This window comes from Cavia porcellus, unplaced genomic scaffold (assembly GCF_034190915.1).
Source record: "Cavia porcellus strain 051 isolate PalLab524CR breed Dunkin Hartley unplaced genomic scaffold, mCavPor4.1 scaffold_11, whole genome shotgun sequence".
NCBI classification, from domain to species: Eukaryota; Metazoa; Chordata; class Mammalia; order Rodentia; family Caviidae; genus Cavia; species Cavia porcellus.
In genome coordinates this window covers 77,170,013-77,188,137 of record NW_026947494.1, presented here as the reverse complement: position 1 = coordinate 77,188,137, position 18,125 = coordinate 77,170,013, and the positions used below count along the sequence as shown (strand labels likewise).

The following is an 18,125-nucleotide window of genomic DNA, read 5'->3' as shown; positions in this document are numbered from 1 at the left end:
TTCTGCTATAAGGTAGAACCCTTCTTTCATCTGTCTGTCTGTCAGAGTATCTGTCTTTACATAATTGCTTTGTATATTTGAGAAGTTTTGGACTACTTTGTATACAACCAATAATTTTTTGAGTTTCTATTATCAATTGTCCTTTGATTTAAGTTCTGGGGAACATAAATGACTATAAGTAATTTTTGTCTTAGGAACATTCTACTTTATTAGCCAGACTCTAATTAATTTGATTAGCATGTAGTTTATTTCCTCCAAGGTTGCTCACTGAACTGAGATGATCCTGAAACTTCTACTGAGCAAGATCCCGCAACTTTCAGTGAACATATGAATCATTAGGAAAATGCACAAGTCCTCTGTGAACAGATTCACTAAAACATAGTGACCTGGGTTTCTGCATTTGTCACTGTGACTCCTGGTGGTTAAGATAGAGATGATGAAGGAGCCTCTAATATAGATGTCAGAGCCCCAGCCGACATTGGAACTCTTTGCAAGATCCCCTGAAGAAGCCAGTGAATCTCTTCTACTTTGACATGTTTTAATGACAAGATATATTCTTATTTTACAAAAACATTCTTGTGGGGAGTTAATTTTAAATCGGTACAAGATGGCGGAGGGGGATGAGGCAGCGCAAAGGCAGCAGCCACACCAGGGGTTGAGGCACCAGCGGTGGACCAGCGACTCCGCCGCCGAGGTTAACCACGTCTCCTCCACGACCTCCCTAGGTGAGGGTTATGAGGATGATGACCTGGTAAATTCTGATGAGGTATAAAGAAACCATGTCCAGTACAAATTGTTCTTGCTCATGAAGATGCTCATAACTTTGAGCTTGATGAAGAAGCCTTGGAGCAGATTTTGCTACAAGAGCACATACACGACCTTAACATAGTTGTGGTGTCCGTGGCAGGAGCTTTTCGTAAAGGAAAATCATTTCTACTGGACTTCATGCTTAGATATATGTATAACAAGGATTCTCAAAGTTGGATTGGCGGAAACAATGAACCATTGACTGGCTTTACGTGGAGAGGTGGTTGTGAAAGAGAAACAACGGGCATACAAGTTTGGAATGAAGTATTTGTGATTGACAGACCTAATGGAACAAAAGTGGCTGTGCTGCTAATGGATACCCAGGGTGCCTTTGATAGCCAGTCAACTATCAAAGACTGTGCCACAGTTTTTGCTCTGAGCACTATGACTAGTTCTGTCCAGGTATATAATTTGTCTCAGAATATTCAAGAAGATGATCTTCAACACTTACAATTATTTACAGAATATGGAAGACTTGCCATGGAAGAAATCTATCAGAAACCATTTCAGACATTAATGTTTTCGATAAGAGATTGGAGTTATTCTTATGAACATTCATATGGTTTGGAAAGTGGAAAACTTTCTTGAAAAGAGGTTGCAGGTAAAGCAGAATCAACATGAAGAGCTACAGAATGTAAGGAAGCACATTCATAATTGTTCTCAAATCTGGGTTGCTTCCTTTTGCCACATCCTGGTCTTAAAGTTGCAACTAATCCTAGCTTTGATGGACGATTGAAAGATATTGATGAAGAATTTAAACGAGAGCTTCGAAATCTAGTTCCATTGCTGCTTGCCCCTGAAAATTTGGTAAAAAAAGAGATAAGTGGATCTAAAGTCACTTGTAGAGATCTTGTAGAATATTTTAAGGCTTACATTTAAATTTATCAAGGAGAAGAACTTCCACATCCAAAGTCCATGCTTCAGGCAACAGCTGAAGCTAATAATCTTGCTGCAGTAGCAGGAGCATGAGATATCTATTGCAAAAGTATGGAACAGGTATGTGGTGGGGACAAGCCTTACATTGCACCTTCAGACCTGGAACGAAAACACCTGGATCTCAAGGAAGTGGCAATTAGTCAGTTTTGTTCTGTGAAAAAAATGGGTGGAGATGAGTTCTGCTGTCGTTATCAGGACCAGCTTGAAGCTGAAATTGAAGAAACCTATGCAAATTTTATAAAGCACAATGATGGCAAAAATATTTTTTATGCTGCTCGTACCCCTGCCATGCTGTTTGCGGTTATGTTTGCAATGTATATAATCTCAGGACTGACTGGCTTCATTGGCCTGAACTCTTGTGTAACCTTGTCATGGGGTTAGCACTGACTGCCCTTTGTACTTGGGCATATGTTAAGTACTCTGGGGAGTTCAGAGAAATTGGAACTATGATTGATCATATTGCTGAGACACTATGGGAACAGGTATTGAAGCCACTGGGTGATAATTTGATGGAGGAAAACAAGACAGTCTGTAACAAACTCTGTCAAAGCAGGCCTGACTGACCAAGTGTCTCATCATGCCAGATTAAAGAAAGACTGACAGTTCATCTCCTCATGGACTCCACTTTCCCTTTTTCATGCTTGCTGTAAAAGGAGAACTCAAAAATAAACCAAAGTTTACAATCAACTGTAGAAGTAGTTTAGTGTAACTGGCTTCACAGATGGCTGCCACAGAGTGTGAAATTGTTTGTTGATTTTTAAGCATTCTTTTAATGGCTCCTTGGTCCTGGAGATTAGCTGAGGAGCGTTAGTTTATCATGCACATTTGTGCCATGTTTAATTCTTTTATTCTTTTTACTTAATCTAATGTTAGTGAAATTTGTCTTATGTAAAACGATATTTCAGGGAAATATTTTAAGAAATCTATTTAGTCTCTTTAACAATGTCCCATTGAAATTTTAATTTTTAGAGAATTTATGAATCACTGTATCAAGAATCAGATCAGAATGACAATAAAGCCTTTATTGAGCCACTACATTAAAAGTATATATTGCTTTACTGCCTTCAATCCAGTATTACATAAATGCATGTGTCAGAAACTTCACAAAAATTACGTGACAACTCATATAGCTAAGAAAGTAATTCCGAGGTGTACATTTGTCTTGCCTTTTTAAATTTATAAACCTGCCCTAAAAGGAGATACATATCTGGGAAAATCTGAACTGTCTTTTTGCAGTTTAGCCTTCTGTACATAAAATATGCCATTAATTTTACTGGGGGAGAAGCTCCATCCAAAAATGTTGCCTACAGCTATGAGTTAAGAGTGTCTATACAGTGTGTAGCTTTTATTTTCTAAAATCACAGATAGGGCATGTATATGAATTATAAATATATAAATACAGTTTTGTATTAAAAGTTTTGTAGTTTATGGCAAAATCTGGTTCTGTGGTAGGCTAGTAAGTACAGTTCCTGTGAAAGGAATGTTTGCGGCTCATGTCAGTGTGTGAATGCATAGACAATTTGAAGTCTTTGATATATTTGTGATATTTATCTTCGTTGAGCACTGCAATCTCACCTCCCCAAGGGAATTCAATGGGAATGTTTATTGTGACTCGTTCTCTGTTGCATTTTTAAGTTATTTCCTGTAATTTATTTTCAGTACATAATTAAAAATTTGTTGTACATATTAAAAAAAAGATTCTTGTTTTCGAAAACATTTGAATGGTTCTTCCAGTTAGTGCCATCTTCTCTTCTCAGGACTCATTATTTTCTCTGACAAATGATGAAAAATATTTCTAGTGGATAAAAAATAATACTGGTTTCCTGGGTCATTTCTGTGGTCCCTGTGCAGCCACGGGACAATAGCAGTATTGGAAAGGGGTGATTTTGTTTACCCTTGATTTTTGGATGGCTCTGCATGACTTTGGCTTTTTGTATAAGGTTCTGAAGACTATCATAGAAAAACCAATACAACACATTATTGTAGTTCAAAATGTTATACAAATGTGAATATGTTTAATATACAAATAGTGTGTTTATGCATTAGCTATCTTTGTAACAAAATGCTTAAGATAATCAGCTTATAAGGAAGAAATGTGTGTTTGGCTTCACAGTTTTGAGGGTTTAGCCCACCATTGTCTGTCTCCATTTCTTTGGAATGGTGGCACCATGGTGTATTGTAATAGGAGCACATGGTAGGTGAGGCCTGCTCACCTCATGGGTGACAGGAAGGGCCCGGAGTCCGCAGATCCCCTTCGATGATGCGCCACTAGTGACCAGCTTCCTTCTACAGGCCCTGCCTTCTAAAAGTTCCACTACCCCTTGTCAGCACCAAACCAAGGACCAAGCCATTAACACAGGGGCCTCTGGTGACAGGGCTAGATCTGAACTACAGATGTTTGTGTAATTGTGGCTTCATTCATGCGGAGGACTGAAGTACATCTGAGTCAGGAAGAAAGTGTTTGAAGTTCGGTAATTGGCACCTCAGGTTTAGAAGCTACTCCTCCACCCACTAGCATTTGGATTTGGCAAATCATTACAGAGCAGTGATTTAGCTTCTTCATCAGCAAAACAGAGTGGTGCTAATACCTGGTGTGCCAGGGTCCCAGGAAATGGATGAGGTTCCAGCACATCATGAGTCCAAAAAGCATTTGTTGTTTCACCTAAAATACTTCATATATCCTTTGCTATTTGAGTCATAAATGAGCTAGGTTGGTGGTTGTTCTTAGAAATAAAGGGGAGAAAAGTCAGAGCCTCCCAAGAACTGGCCATTTGGGGACTGGGAGGACCCAACAAGAAGCCAACTAGCCATGCTTTCTGGTGCGTTCCAGGAAGAGAAGTCAGATAGTGCTTCCCAGGAGCCTACTAGCACACAGGCTGAAACACCCTCATCCCTGCCATCATAAGCAGCCGGCCAGTTCAGAGGACAGGTGGAGTTGATAGCAACTAAGGTACATAAAGCAACTAAATGCTTGCATTGTTTGGTTGGTTTTGCAGCCTGAGGCCAGCGGTCTGAGCATCTCTCCAGAGGATGACAGTATGCAGCATAGCAAATATTTGCTATATGGGGGATTTCATTCTGTCTTGTTCTTGAAATCAATATTGTTCTCACTGTTTTTGCTTTGTTCTGATAAATTGTTTGGCTTTATTCAGTATTCTGTTTTGATTGATTTATTCTGTTTTTAGTTTGATTTTTTGCTATGCCTGATGGAATAGACAACTGTTGTGAAGGTAACCAGGTATACTATTAGCTATTGTTGTTTCCCTAGTATCCTGCTTTGAAATGCTGTACCAGTTTTGCTACTTTGTTTTGATTGGCTTTGTTCCATTGTTTTGTTGGATTTTACTATCTTTAAAATTAAAAAAAAAAAAAAGAAATAAAAGGAATTAACCTTCATTGGGCAGGGTTCTTAGGAGTAAATACTACATTCTACTTAGATTGTAAGAGATGTTTAGATATGACTTGGATAATGGTGAAAACTTTTCCTGTGTCAGTGGGCTGTCAGTTACTACTGTCTTGTTTTGTTTTATTGATTTAGCAACAAAATGTTCATTTACAATAAACTTTGAGAAACAAAATTTAAACTGTAGGGATAAAGCTGTTATTTATTGCTTTAAATAAGCACTGCTGTGATGGTCTGTTTCTTATGAATGGACTCTGTGCCACACGTGAGGTTAGTGCATTTTTTCTTGGTGAGATCAATGGCCAGCTGAGGCAGCCGTTAGAGGGAAAGTTTCCAGCCCCTGCACCGGGGAGCATGTTAAGCTTACTGTGAAGTCTGTTTAAATTTCTCTCTTCTATCTTCTTAAACAGTCTTAAATATAAAACCAATTCACACCCTTTAAGGAAAAAAAGAGTTATCTTATGTATCTGCTAATCTCCTCGTAAATCTCCTGAGGGTGATTAATACGATTACTTAAACTCAGCTGTCCCAAGGGGATTTCTGGCAGTTTTATGAGGGAATTAGTTGTTTTCTATTTTACTGCGGATCTTTTTCCTTTGGCTGGGGAGCTGGTGGATCCGGTGCAGCTCAGAGCCAGCAGCCTTTGCTCCAGACCTGCACCCTTTCCCCAGCCTTGCCTCATCCTCAGTGAAATCCCAGGGCCTCAACCTGGGCACCTCACCCTCACCTGCAGAGGATTCTTCTGTGCTTTCCCTCTCTCAGCTGGGTGCTTTTTAGGGAGAATTAAAAATATACGGTGATTAAGAAATTTTTCTCTCCCTTGTTAGTAAATTATTGTCAAAAAGACTTCCTCTTTCATTACTGAACAGGTGTTTTTGTGCTGCCCCCTTACCTCTCAAAAGCTGCGTACCCCCCCCCCCACTTCATGCTTTCAAAACCAGGAAAATTGACATGGATCTAAGATGTATATATAATTTTGTGCATCTCACCACATTTTATAATCACCACATTTTATAACCACATAACCAAGAGGCAGACCACAAATGTCACCACTGTTGTCACACCCAACCCCACCTAACTCCATACTGACCTCAGGATGCCACTCATTCATTACCCACTTCTTTTAATTCAGAATGCTACACTTGTATAGGTGGAATCTGAACAGTGTGTAACCTTTGGAGATTTCCCCCCTCAACCAGGTATTACCTTTAGAATCCACCCAGGTTATGCATGTCGATAATTTTTTTTTGCTTGTTTGTATTTTGGGGACCAAGAATTGAACTCAGAGGTGCAGTCCGGCTGAGCTCTATCACCAATCCTTTTTATTTTGAAACAGGATTTTGCTACATTTTCAGCCTGGCCTCAAACTTCCAGTCCTCCTTCCTTAGCCTCCTGAACAGCTGGGGTTACAGACACACACCACTGCATATAGTAGGTTTTTAAAATTTGTTGTGTCCTAGTCCATGGTAGGGATGTCTTTTAACCAATTTTTGTTAAAGATATTACAAATGTTTCAAGTCTGTCACAGATACAGTTTCTGTAAACATTCATAGATTTTTGTTTGAATTTAAGTTTTCATTTTCCTGGCATAAATATCCAGGCCTGTGATAGCTAGGCATATGAATAAGTATGTTTCATTTTATAAGATACTGTCGAACTACTTCCAGAGTGCCGATTTAAATGTGTGTCAGAAATATCGTACAGTTTCTCTGTGCTCTTGCCAGCACTTGGTTTTGTCACTGTTTTTAAAAATTTACGCATTTTAGTAAATGTATAGTGATGTCTCGTCAGAATTTTAATTGCACTCCCCTAGTAGCTAATAATGCTGCACACTTTGCTTTTATTTGACATCTAAATACCCTGTGATAAATTATGACTTGCTGTCCTAGACCATTTCTAATTAGATTGCTTGTTGGTTTACCATTGGGTTTTGAGAGTCTTTTGTATGGCAGGTGTTACAGTTGATACATTGTGTCAAGGTAAGAAGTTCAGAAGTTTAAGAAACTCAGTGGAAAGCCAAGATTCTTTGTTAATATCCTCATTCTGTGCCAGATGGAGGCATAGAGATTTTGTGAGTGAAAGAGTGGCCTACATGGGTTATAAAGCAGGAACAGAGGCTTGCTCTTACCCCTTTGGCTCTGGCTGCTTTTGCTGGCTGCTGCCTAGAAGTATTGTCCTGGTGCCATACCACCTTGCCTTGGAGCCAGCTGATTATGGACTGAGACCTCCATAAATTGTAAGCGAAATAAACCTTTCCTGCCTCCATTTGGGGTGCTGAGTATTTTGACCCAGCAATGAGACAAAAGTAAACAAGACACCAGGTAGGTCCTTTATTGACTCTAGATGAATCTTTTGTCAGATATGTCACTTGAACATGTTTTCTTACTAGTTCATATTTTCATCCTCCCAAAAAAATTCTTTTTTGAGACAAGTCTCACTTTGTCGTTCAGGCTGGCCCTGAACCCCATATGTAGCCCAGGCTTACCTCAAATTCACGTGATCCTCCTGCCTCAGCCTTCTGTGTGCTGGGATTACAGGTGTGTGCCACCGTGCCTGGCTTGATGGGAGGAGTTTTTATATCAGAAATTAAGTTGTATTAATAGATGGGAGCATTGTTACAGTTTATACTCTTTGAAGGGATTGCTCCCTTTTACGGAGGTTACTAAGTTCATATGTATAGACTTAGTCACAGAATTCTCTTTTTCTTTTGATGTCTGCTGGGTCTGTAGTGATTATCTCTGACTTATGCTATTGATAATAGAATTTTTCCATTTTCTAAAGTAGGCATTTACTGCTATAAATTTTCTTCTCAACTGTGCTTTAGTTACATCAGATTCCAATGTGCATTGTTTTTACTTATGTTCAAATTAGTGTGTTTTAAAATTTTTTTCCTTAAAACTGTTTGATGCTCTTTTTTGTTTTTCTTGGTGTCAGAAATTGAACTCAGGACTTTGCACTTGCCAGGCAGACAGAGCTGTTGCACTCACAGGTCCTAGAAAAAGCAGGCTTGGTGCACCGTGCAGAGGCTGTATAGAAGTCCCAGGTAGAGGGTGAAACCAAACAGGTCAGGGGCTGAGAGGTTGAGGATCTGTGAGAGGATACATTTTCTGGGGGTGGGAGTGAAGGACCAAGTGCAGTGCATGATGGAATGTCATTGGTGTGTTTGAAAGCCACTAGCTTGCAGTCAAGGAGAACAAGAGGACTTTGGCAGAAACCAGCCTTTTCACATTGCTATACTTGCTGCCTGGCTGGGATGCTCACAGCCTGTTTGTGGGCATTTTAAGGAATCAGGAATACAGGAAGCTTAAAAAAATTTGCAATACATACTTTATAAATAATATATCCATTAGTTTTCTAATATTAGAAGAAATGTTTTGTTATGTTTGTTAAAAAAGAAACCCTCTGGTTTGATTCCATTATAGTCAGAAAACATTGCATGTAGAATTTTAACTCTCCTACATCTTTAAATTATTTCATTGCCAAGATATAGTCTCTTTAGCCATCTTTCATGTACATTTGAAAAGAATGCATATTTTTCTATTGTCAGACTGTTCTATAAGTATTAGTTGGATCATATTAGTTGGTGGGGTTATTAAATTATTCTCTGTTGTTACTAATTTGCTAGTTTTCCTATAATCTGTTGAGAAGGGGCATTGCAGTCTATGTCTCTAATCTGGCTATGTCTTTACTAATTAATGTCTTTCAGGTTCTGTTAGTTTTTCTTCACATATTTTACAACTTTGTTGTTTGGTGACATAATTTTGCAATGTCTTCTTGATGGGTTGGCTCTTCTGTGACTTCTCTCCATGATTATGTTCTTGGCTTTAAAGTGTACTTGATTTAATATTTACGTAGAGGTTTTATTTTTTTCTTTGGATGAATTTTTCATGAATATATTTTCTGTCCTTTTATTTTCAATCTACTTGCACAATTACATTTGAAGTAAATTTTTTTTTTCAGACAGCATATAGTTGAGTCAGGATTTCTCCTGTTTAATTTTTCTTACTATTTAAATTACTGCTGTTTGAGAGTTTAATTTAGCTACAATTTGGCACAGATTTTTTTTTGAGACAGAATCTCACTATGCATTTGAGGCTGGCCTTGAACTCACTGTGTATCCCTGGCTGCTGTGGAACTCTAAATGATCCTCCTCCCTCAGCCTTCCCAGTGCTGGGATTATAGGCGTGCACCACCATGCCTGGCTCCCTATAGAACTCTTGAGTGTATTGCTTTGTTTCAGTTTATTTCAATAGTGGTTAGAGGTATTGTATTATACAGACATAACTCACCAGTCTTCTGGGGCTGGCATTTTACCAGTTGATGTGAAGTATACAAGTACATGATGCAAAAGGCTTTGTCTTACAATTTCAGAATCTCATCTTTGTGTTTTCCTCATTGTTTTTAATGAATGATTTTCAGTGTTTGCTGGGGGTTTGGGGTATTCTATAAACTTCTGTTTTAGCACATCTCCTGTGATCCTGTGATACTGTATGAGTGAAGAAAGGTGGACATCATGTTACTGTCGTCTGAGGTGAAAATGCATATTTCCCTCAGATTCTGGTGGTTTCCAAAGGAATATAGTACCTCAGTACTTCTGGGCAGAAGTGGAGATTTAGGCTCCCCGCAAGTCCTCCACAGATACTACTGTAGCTGGCTGGCAGAGGGAAACGTGGTACTGTCCCCTCATGTTGCTGGGGCACCTCTGTCCTGCCTCCACATTTCATCTCATAGGACATTACACCAGCTCAGGGGAAGGAGCCTCAGGCTTTCAGGAAAAAGTGGAAATACATGCCAGCTGCTTCACTATTCCTGATGATGTGGTTTTTTTCTATTATATCTGACTTATGGGTGACTGTCTTTCCCAGCTTTCTCCTTTCCTCCTCTCCTAGTCCTCTTACCAGTGGAGTAAACTTTGTCCCCTTTTGGGCTTTCTGAGCTTGCAGCTTCTACAGCACCAGTCAGAAATGTGAGATAAAAAAAGAGAACACTCAGGAAACTCAAATCTGGGTTCTGCAGCTCCTAGCTGCTCTGCCTTCTCATTACCTTCCTGAAGATTGTTGTGCTTGTCTTATGATCTTCAGGATTAGTGTCTTTGCCTTCTGGTAGGGCTGAAATATGTCCGCTCGTTCTTGATCCCTGTCGTCTTATGTGGAGCAAGTTTAATCATCCTGTCTCCATTGTTTTTTTTTTTTTTTAACGTATGGTAATTCAGCAAAGTGAGATTTCATAATTCATCATAGAACATGGCAAAATAAAACAAAACTCTTATGCTCCAAATTGCTGCAAAACATTTCATCTTTCATTTTGCCCATCACCCATGGAATAAAGTGGTTCACTGTTTGATCTTCTGACATAATTCATACAAGGTTCATTCAGGGCCTGGCTATCTTATGAACTCATATTTTACCCAGGCACTTCTTCCATTTAATAAAGAAGTGCTCAAAAATTAGTTTTGAAATCATCTATTTCCAAAATGTACTTCATAAGTAAGTACTGACTTTGTTCAGTGTTTTCAGAACCCAGTAGGAAGTTAAATCTTAAAGAAGTTAAATCATTTATCCAAAGTAGTTGTGAAGCCCTGAAGCTTGGGGTAATTACTTTCCCTATTTGAAAGCTTTTCTAGGGAAGATGGATCAGAATTGTTCTGTGTACCTTAAGACCAATGAGCTGAAGTTGGAGGGATAATATTTTAAGAATCAAAAATTACACAGAGATAAGTTGTTCCAAGTGGTCAACTTTATCTATCTCTAGAATAAGTCACACATAAATTATATGTCCATAGGGAATTCAGATATATTGTAGATACTGTAGACAAGATTTAAACATTGCTTAGCTTATTGGTAATGACAGCCTTCATGTTCTGATGTTTTGTGATTTATATAACTCTATGGATGAGTATGCTAGATTTCAATTGCTGAATACTGGGTCCAAAGCAAATATTTGATTCATGCTTTGTATCAAAGTCACAGCTGAAAATACCATAAGCCATTCAGTTAAATCATCTATTAAATTTTGGTTTTCTTGATAAATTTTCTGCTAATAAAGATCTATTAGTTTCAACATGCCAATTGCAAAAGAATCTTACCAAATGTTTATTTATATGCTCATATTAGATTTTTGCTGTGTGTGTGTGGTGTTGCTAGGAATCACACCTAGGACCTCACATCTGCTGGCCAAGCACTTTACCACTGAGCTATATTCCTAGCACCTTAAAATTAGATACTAGATTTTTCATCCCCTGTTCCTTAGCTCAAAGAGAAATTTAATGTAGGTGTATGATAAGGAGGCTTACTGTGTTATGCATTATTAAGCAATTTCAAAGAAACAAGATTAATTTCATATACTCTTGGCACTCTATTCAGTATTCATAGATGTTAGATTGAAGAGAAAATCAAGTGTCATAAACTTGATTGCTGATAATTGAAATATTCTACACTTACTTTAGCAAGATAATTATTGTTGTCTTCAGTGGGACCATAGTCTGACATTTGTGAGATTTTGCCTAGGTTCACCTTCTGCTGCTAGGAAACACATCCAGCCATATTTGAGAGGAGCAGATGGGCAGTGAGAGTGCATGTTTCCTCAGTGTACTGGAAATCTAAAAGCCCTTTTCCTCACGTTTCCTTATTGTCCTGTTAGGGGAGTTCAGATGATTTAGACTTTGGTATTTATGTAGATGCCCTTTATTTGAGGCGTCTGCTATATATGGGGCAGTGTTTCAGATGCCGAAATCTCAACTGTTTTTTTCTGACAATGTCAGCAGTCGGTAGAGAGGACATTGTTACACTTCTCTGCTAACCTGCTTCGGGATGCACAGTTAAGGCCTTTTTTGTTAGTTGTGTCCTCAGACTTCCATAAGAAATTAGAATGGAAGCATTTTAGTAGAACTAAATGTTGCCTGTGTCAAAATAGCTTTCAGTCATGATTTATCCTTGCAAAGAAGTTATTTTGTCCTTATTGCTGATAAATAATTTTAAGTATCATCTGTAAATTTAAAAGACATTATAATAAAACCATTAGAACATGTCTGTGTATCCTAGTTTAATAATCTTATAGCTTATGTTATAGTATACTTAAAGGATCAAGTATGTAATTTTAATAAGTAAATATCTATTGTTTAGACCACTTTTTTTGTTTAGACCATTTTTAAACCAGATCTCTCATTACTAAGTTTGATGGGAAAAAACCTGAGAATGTCTAAGTTTATTTTCTACTAGTTTTGAGTCATAATTTCTAATAGATCATGCTTTTAAAATAACTGCTAACAGTAAATACTCTTTAATTAATCACTCAGGATTGTGTTTGTACCCATGCAGAGTAATTTTACTGAATTACCATAGGTGACTCCCCTGTTGTGAGTATGTGTGAACTTGTCAGAAGCACATTAACTGTAGGAAGGAGAAAGACCTGCTGACTCCTCTGCCCTGGACAGCTGTGAAGGAGGCATTTGCAGGGCCGGCCACGAACGCAGGGACCAGCTGACTTGGGCAGTGGCAGCTTCCTTCCAGGGCCTGTCCACACACTTAGCACTCTCGCCTCATAGCTGCCCTGTGAGTTCAGAACATTAATGTTACTGCCATTTTCATTCTACAGATGGAGAGACTGAGTCATGGAACTAGAGCTTCAAGGTCAGAGCTGGCAAGGTCAGTTGGGCTTTCCCTCTGAGGGGGTGCTTGGGTCCTGCTCTTAACTCTGTCCTGATACTTGTTAGTGTTCTTGCTTTGCATTCATTTACTCACTAACAGTCATCATCTAAACCAAATCAGGTTTCACCAGTGTAATATATCAGGTGGCTTTCTTTTATTCTGACATGTAGGACACTACTGATGAATTTGGCATTCTTTGTCTACAGGAAATACATTAGCATCTTGGCAAAACTGGCAATAAGTTCCTGGGTTTGGCCACAAGCATTTTCACAAAACTGCTAAGATAATAAGCAACTCCTGCTTTTCTGGGAGCAGAGCTACTTACTAGGAGGCAAAAGCTGTAAAGTACCAGCCTCCTAAATGGAGATAGCCACCTAGGAAGCCACACTCTGACATATCCATATGGACACTCGGTGGTCAGTCATTGTGCCTAGTCCTTTGGCCACTAAGAAACTCTGGAGCCCCTCCTGCTCTTGAGTCATACTCACAAGGCTTGTAGGAAATTTTTTATTGATTTAAAGAAAGAAAAAAAAATAAAATAGAAGAAAAGGTAGAGTAATACAGAATTCAAAAAAATATTGACACTAAGAAATGGTTGTTCAAGTTACAAAATCAAACCATAAAAAGTGGATAGACCCTCAAAACATTGACAGGGCAAACCATTCTGTTTAATGATCCAACAAAAATTTAGTAACATGGTCATCTATCTTTCTCACTTATACATAGCATTATATCCTTTAGAGTACTTTCCTTGCCTTGCATTTTTACAATATCTATTATGCATTTTGGATCTTATTACTCTTTCAGTTTTTATTATCTTTTACACTACAGAGACAATGTGATGTTTACTAATGTGAGTCTTGTTTATTTCAGTTATAGGGATAGTCTCAAGTTGCCTCAATTTAGCTATAAAGGCCTCAAGATCATCCTTTTTTATAGCTGAGTAGTATTCATTGTGTGAAAATACCACATCTTTTTCATCCACTCTGCATTTGATGGGCATTTTGGTTGTTTCCAAGATTTAGCTATTACAAATTGTGCTGCTATGTACATGGGTGCACATATATCACTGTGCCATGACCTTTTCAATTTTTCTGGGAAAATACCCAGGAGGGGAATAGCTGGGTGGAATGGAACTTCCAATCCTAATTTGTTGAGGAAACTCCATACTGATTTCCACAATGGTTGCACCAGTCTACACCCCCACCAACAGTGGAGAAATGTTCCTTTTCCCCCACAGCTCCAACATTAATTATCATTTGATTTCTTGATAGCAGCCATTCTTTGCAAGGTGAGATGATATCTCAATGCTGTTTTAATTTGCATTTCTCGAATGACCAGTGATGGTGAACATTTCTTCATGTATTTATTTGCCATTTGTATATCTTCATCTGAGAAATGTGTGTTCATCTCAGGTGTCCAGTTTTTGGAGAGGGCCTTTGAATTTGGGGGACTAGATAATTTTTAGTTCTTTATATGTTCTGGAGTAATACTCTAGTCTTTTAATGGAGGAAAGTCCTTTGTCTGAGGGATTGTTGGGAACATTCTTTCCCATTCTATGGGTTTTCTTTTCACTCTGTTGGTGATTTCTTTTGAAGTGCAAAACCTTTTTAGTAATGGGAGATCCCAGTTACTGATTCTTTGAAGTATTTCCCATGCAGCTTGTGTTTTGTTCATGAATTCTCTGCCTACCCCTGGGTCTTTAGAGTTGTACTTACCTTGTCTTCCAGTAGATTTAGTGTTTCTGCTTTAATAATTAGGTTCTTGATCCATTTTGACTTTAGTGCATGGTGATAGGAATGGGTCTAGTTTTAGTCTTTGGCATGTGGAAAGCCACTTTTTCCAATATTGTTTATTAAAGAGGCTATCCTTCTTCCAGTGAACATGTTTAGCCCCTTTGTCAAATATCAGGTGGCTGAGTGTCTCTGTAGTTGGGTTTGCATTTTCTAATCTGTTCCATTGATCCTCAGGTCTATTTCTTTGCCAGTACCATGCTGATTTTATCACTGTGGCTTTGTAGTACAGTTTCAAGTCAGGAATTGGGATGCTTCCTGTCTTGCTTTGTTGCCCAGGATTGCCTTTGCTATTCTAGTTTTCTTCTGTTTCCAAATGAATTTTAGGAATATTTTCTCTAGATCTGTAAAGTATGCTAATGGTATTTTAATTGGGATTGCATTAAATCTGTGTAACAGTTTTGGGAGTATGGCCATTTTCTTTTTTTAAAATTTTATTTAAAGAAAGACTAAAAACAGAAAATGGGTAGAAATAATACATACTTTCAAAGAAAAAATAAACCATAAGAAATCACTAGTTGATATTTACATATTGTCCTCTTACAAATAGTTATTCAAGATACAAAAGTGGAGCAAATGAAGTGAGGATTAAAACAGTGAGACTGCAACCAGTTCTGTTCAACAAAAACTTAGGAATATGGTTATCAATCCTATACACTTACACATGCAGTTATCCATATCTTCATTTATGTTGAGATTGAACAAATCCAAGCAAGCTAAAATCACCCTGATCAAAGCATAATACTATTGCTGGGTTTCACATTATGACACTTCCTAGATCACCATTGGGTACTATAGTGTCTCTTTTTCTTCAAAGTACTTATTCATTTCATCATGTGTCATAAGATCAATTCTCATAAACTGTTTATAGGTTCTGTGCATGCATGAGTCATAACATGTATTTCTATCCTTTTTACATTAGAGGGAGGAACAAAACAAAGCAAGACAAAACAAAACATTCCTATAAATACATGAAACAAAAAAGACATGTAAGACCACTATACAAGGGGTTCTACAATGGTTACTGTGTTGTTTCTTGTTATCTTCAATAGAATTGGCTATATTATCACACATAGTATAATTGAATATATCAGTACATAACAGTATTAATAAAAACACAATTTTGTATATAGTATAAAACTTCAAAAACAGGTAGTAATCAAGCCAGAATGGGTAAATAGTGAGTCTTGTCATCTTCAGTGTAACTGCCTAAACTCTCAGACTTGATACTATCAATCATACCAATTTTGAATAAAATCTGTCGATACCAAACAGCAATCAAACAAACCAGATATAACTAAGATAAGTGATGCTAAACCAGTATAAATCATACAGGGCTCCAAGTTAAGTTAATAGGAAATTAATGATGATTACTGTGCTATATCCTGGTGTTTTGGGGATAGCTGTGTGTGCCCTCAAATCTAATCCAATTAGACAAACTGGGACAGAATAAAATCTAAGCAGAGTGGTGCAAGTAATATGCGTTTTAATTCTTGATACACTATTAACAATACGTTCTGCCATCTTTACCATTTCTCCTCTTTCACTTCCCCAGGGTGCACTGTGTATTTTTGGGTCTCATCTAGACACTCGGTTTTAAACTGGGTGCAGGGGGCAACCTGCTATTTACCTAATTGGTTCCGAACTTTCTCCCTGCTGGACTTGATCTCTAATTATATTGCTTTACCTATTAAAGCCTGTCTTTCCAACCTATCAACAAATACTGGTCTAGTTGGCCCTATTACTCTATGGCTCCCTGTCCCATAGAGCATTGTTTTCCCATATTTGATTTTCAGTTAATATGCCCTTTTTCAGATTAAAGAGCATCTCAGTGGACCCTACCTCCCGATCTATTCTACCTGTGATTGTGTTTTTTTTAATTTAGTGTATCAAGGCCGTCTATACTAGAGATTATAACCAACCTTCTCTGCCTCATTTCTGTTACGCTCTTTGTTTGCCCTGAGTTGTCTGCATGTCTTCTTCATTCTACTTGCTGCTCCATTCATTGAGGCTTCTCTGCCACTGTTCCTGGAATCCTAGTACTTTTCTCTCTCGCTAGAATGCCCTACAGTATTCTCAGTAGAGTTGGATTGGTGGTCACGAATTTCCCCAGTTCCTTTTTGTCTTGGAAGCGTCTTGTTTCTCCATTAATTTCTAGAGACAGTTTTACAGGGTATATCAATCTGGGCTGGAGGTTATTTTCTTTTTTTTTGTTTGTTTTTTTTAAATTTTATTTAAGGAGAAAAGAAAAAAAAAGCAGAGAAAGGGTACAAGTTATACAGATTTGCAGAAAAAAAATGAACAGTAGGAAATCACTAGTTAATGGATTACATACTGTCATCTTAGAAATAATTGTTCAAGTCACAAAATTAAAGCTTGTAAAGTGGACATTCCATCAATGATACTGCAAACAGTTCTGTTCAATGATCCAATAAAACTCTGTGATATCATATTCTATCTTATACACTTAAATATACATGCAGTTATATAGTTTAGAGCACTTTTTTTTACTCTCTTTTGTACAATGACTATTACACATTTTGGGTTTCATTGCTCTCACGGTTCTTATTACTTTTTTGGAAGAGAGTAAAACCAAATGTGACATAACAGAACAGAATCGGTCAAGTCAAAAGGGTGGACATAATAGATAATGTGAAAACATAATACAAGGTGATCAACAATGGTTACCATAATGCCTCCCGCTATCTCTAATAGAATTGCCTATACCATTAGTTATAATACAATTGAACAAAACAGTAAAGAACAAAACCGACAAAGCCAAACCATTGGAGACATTGTAGGTCTTCAAAAGTAGATAAAAGTCAACGAGAATGGGCGTTATAATGAATCTCATTATCTTCACAGCTGATGCCTAAATTTTCGAACCTGATACTATCCAGCAAAACAGAATAGGGGAACATCAGTTAAAAACCAGATGGTGAGAGTAATACAGGGCTTTAAATCAAGGTAATGAAAAGTCAAAGTGGGTTACTATAATATATCCTGCTATTTTTTTTCCTTTAATTAAAAGGATAAAGATAAAAAAGTAAATAATGGAGTGGAGATTGAGATAAAAGAGGGCATAACAACGAAACAGCGCAGATCAAAACATAACCATTTAAGCAGAATAGTGTTTCACCACCAGATAATCCTAACCTAAAAGTAGTTACCATATTGTCTCTTTCTTTGAAATCCTTGAGTACAACTTCGTATACTGTAGCATTAAGTATATCAAAACAATGTAAAACCATTCAAGAGAATGACAGCATTACAGAGTATTTAGAATCGACTAACAGAAAATGAACAATGGTTTCTGTATAATCTCCTTGTCTTTAAAAGGTTTTTGCTTATACTATCGTACATAATAAAATCCAGTAAGATACAACCTATTTAGACCATTGGAGACAGAAGGACAAAAGCTAGATGAGACTTCAAAACAAGATGATACTAAATCAGTATTACCTATTAAGATGTCATTTTCTCCAAAATAGCTGTTCCTATCATCCAGTCTTCTCTGCCTCATTTCTGTTGAGCTCTTAT

At 37.6% G+C, this 18,125-nt stretch overlaps 1 pseudogene; it reads left to right on the top strand.

The window, feature by feature from the left end:
- Positions 1-607: 607 nt before the first annotated feature.
- Positions 608-2,567, top strand: LOC100717909 (atlastin-2-like; annotated as a pseudogene).
- The last annotated feature ends 15,558 nt before the right edge of the window (positions 2,568-18,125 follow it).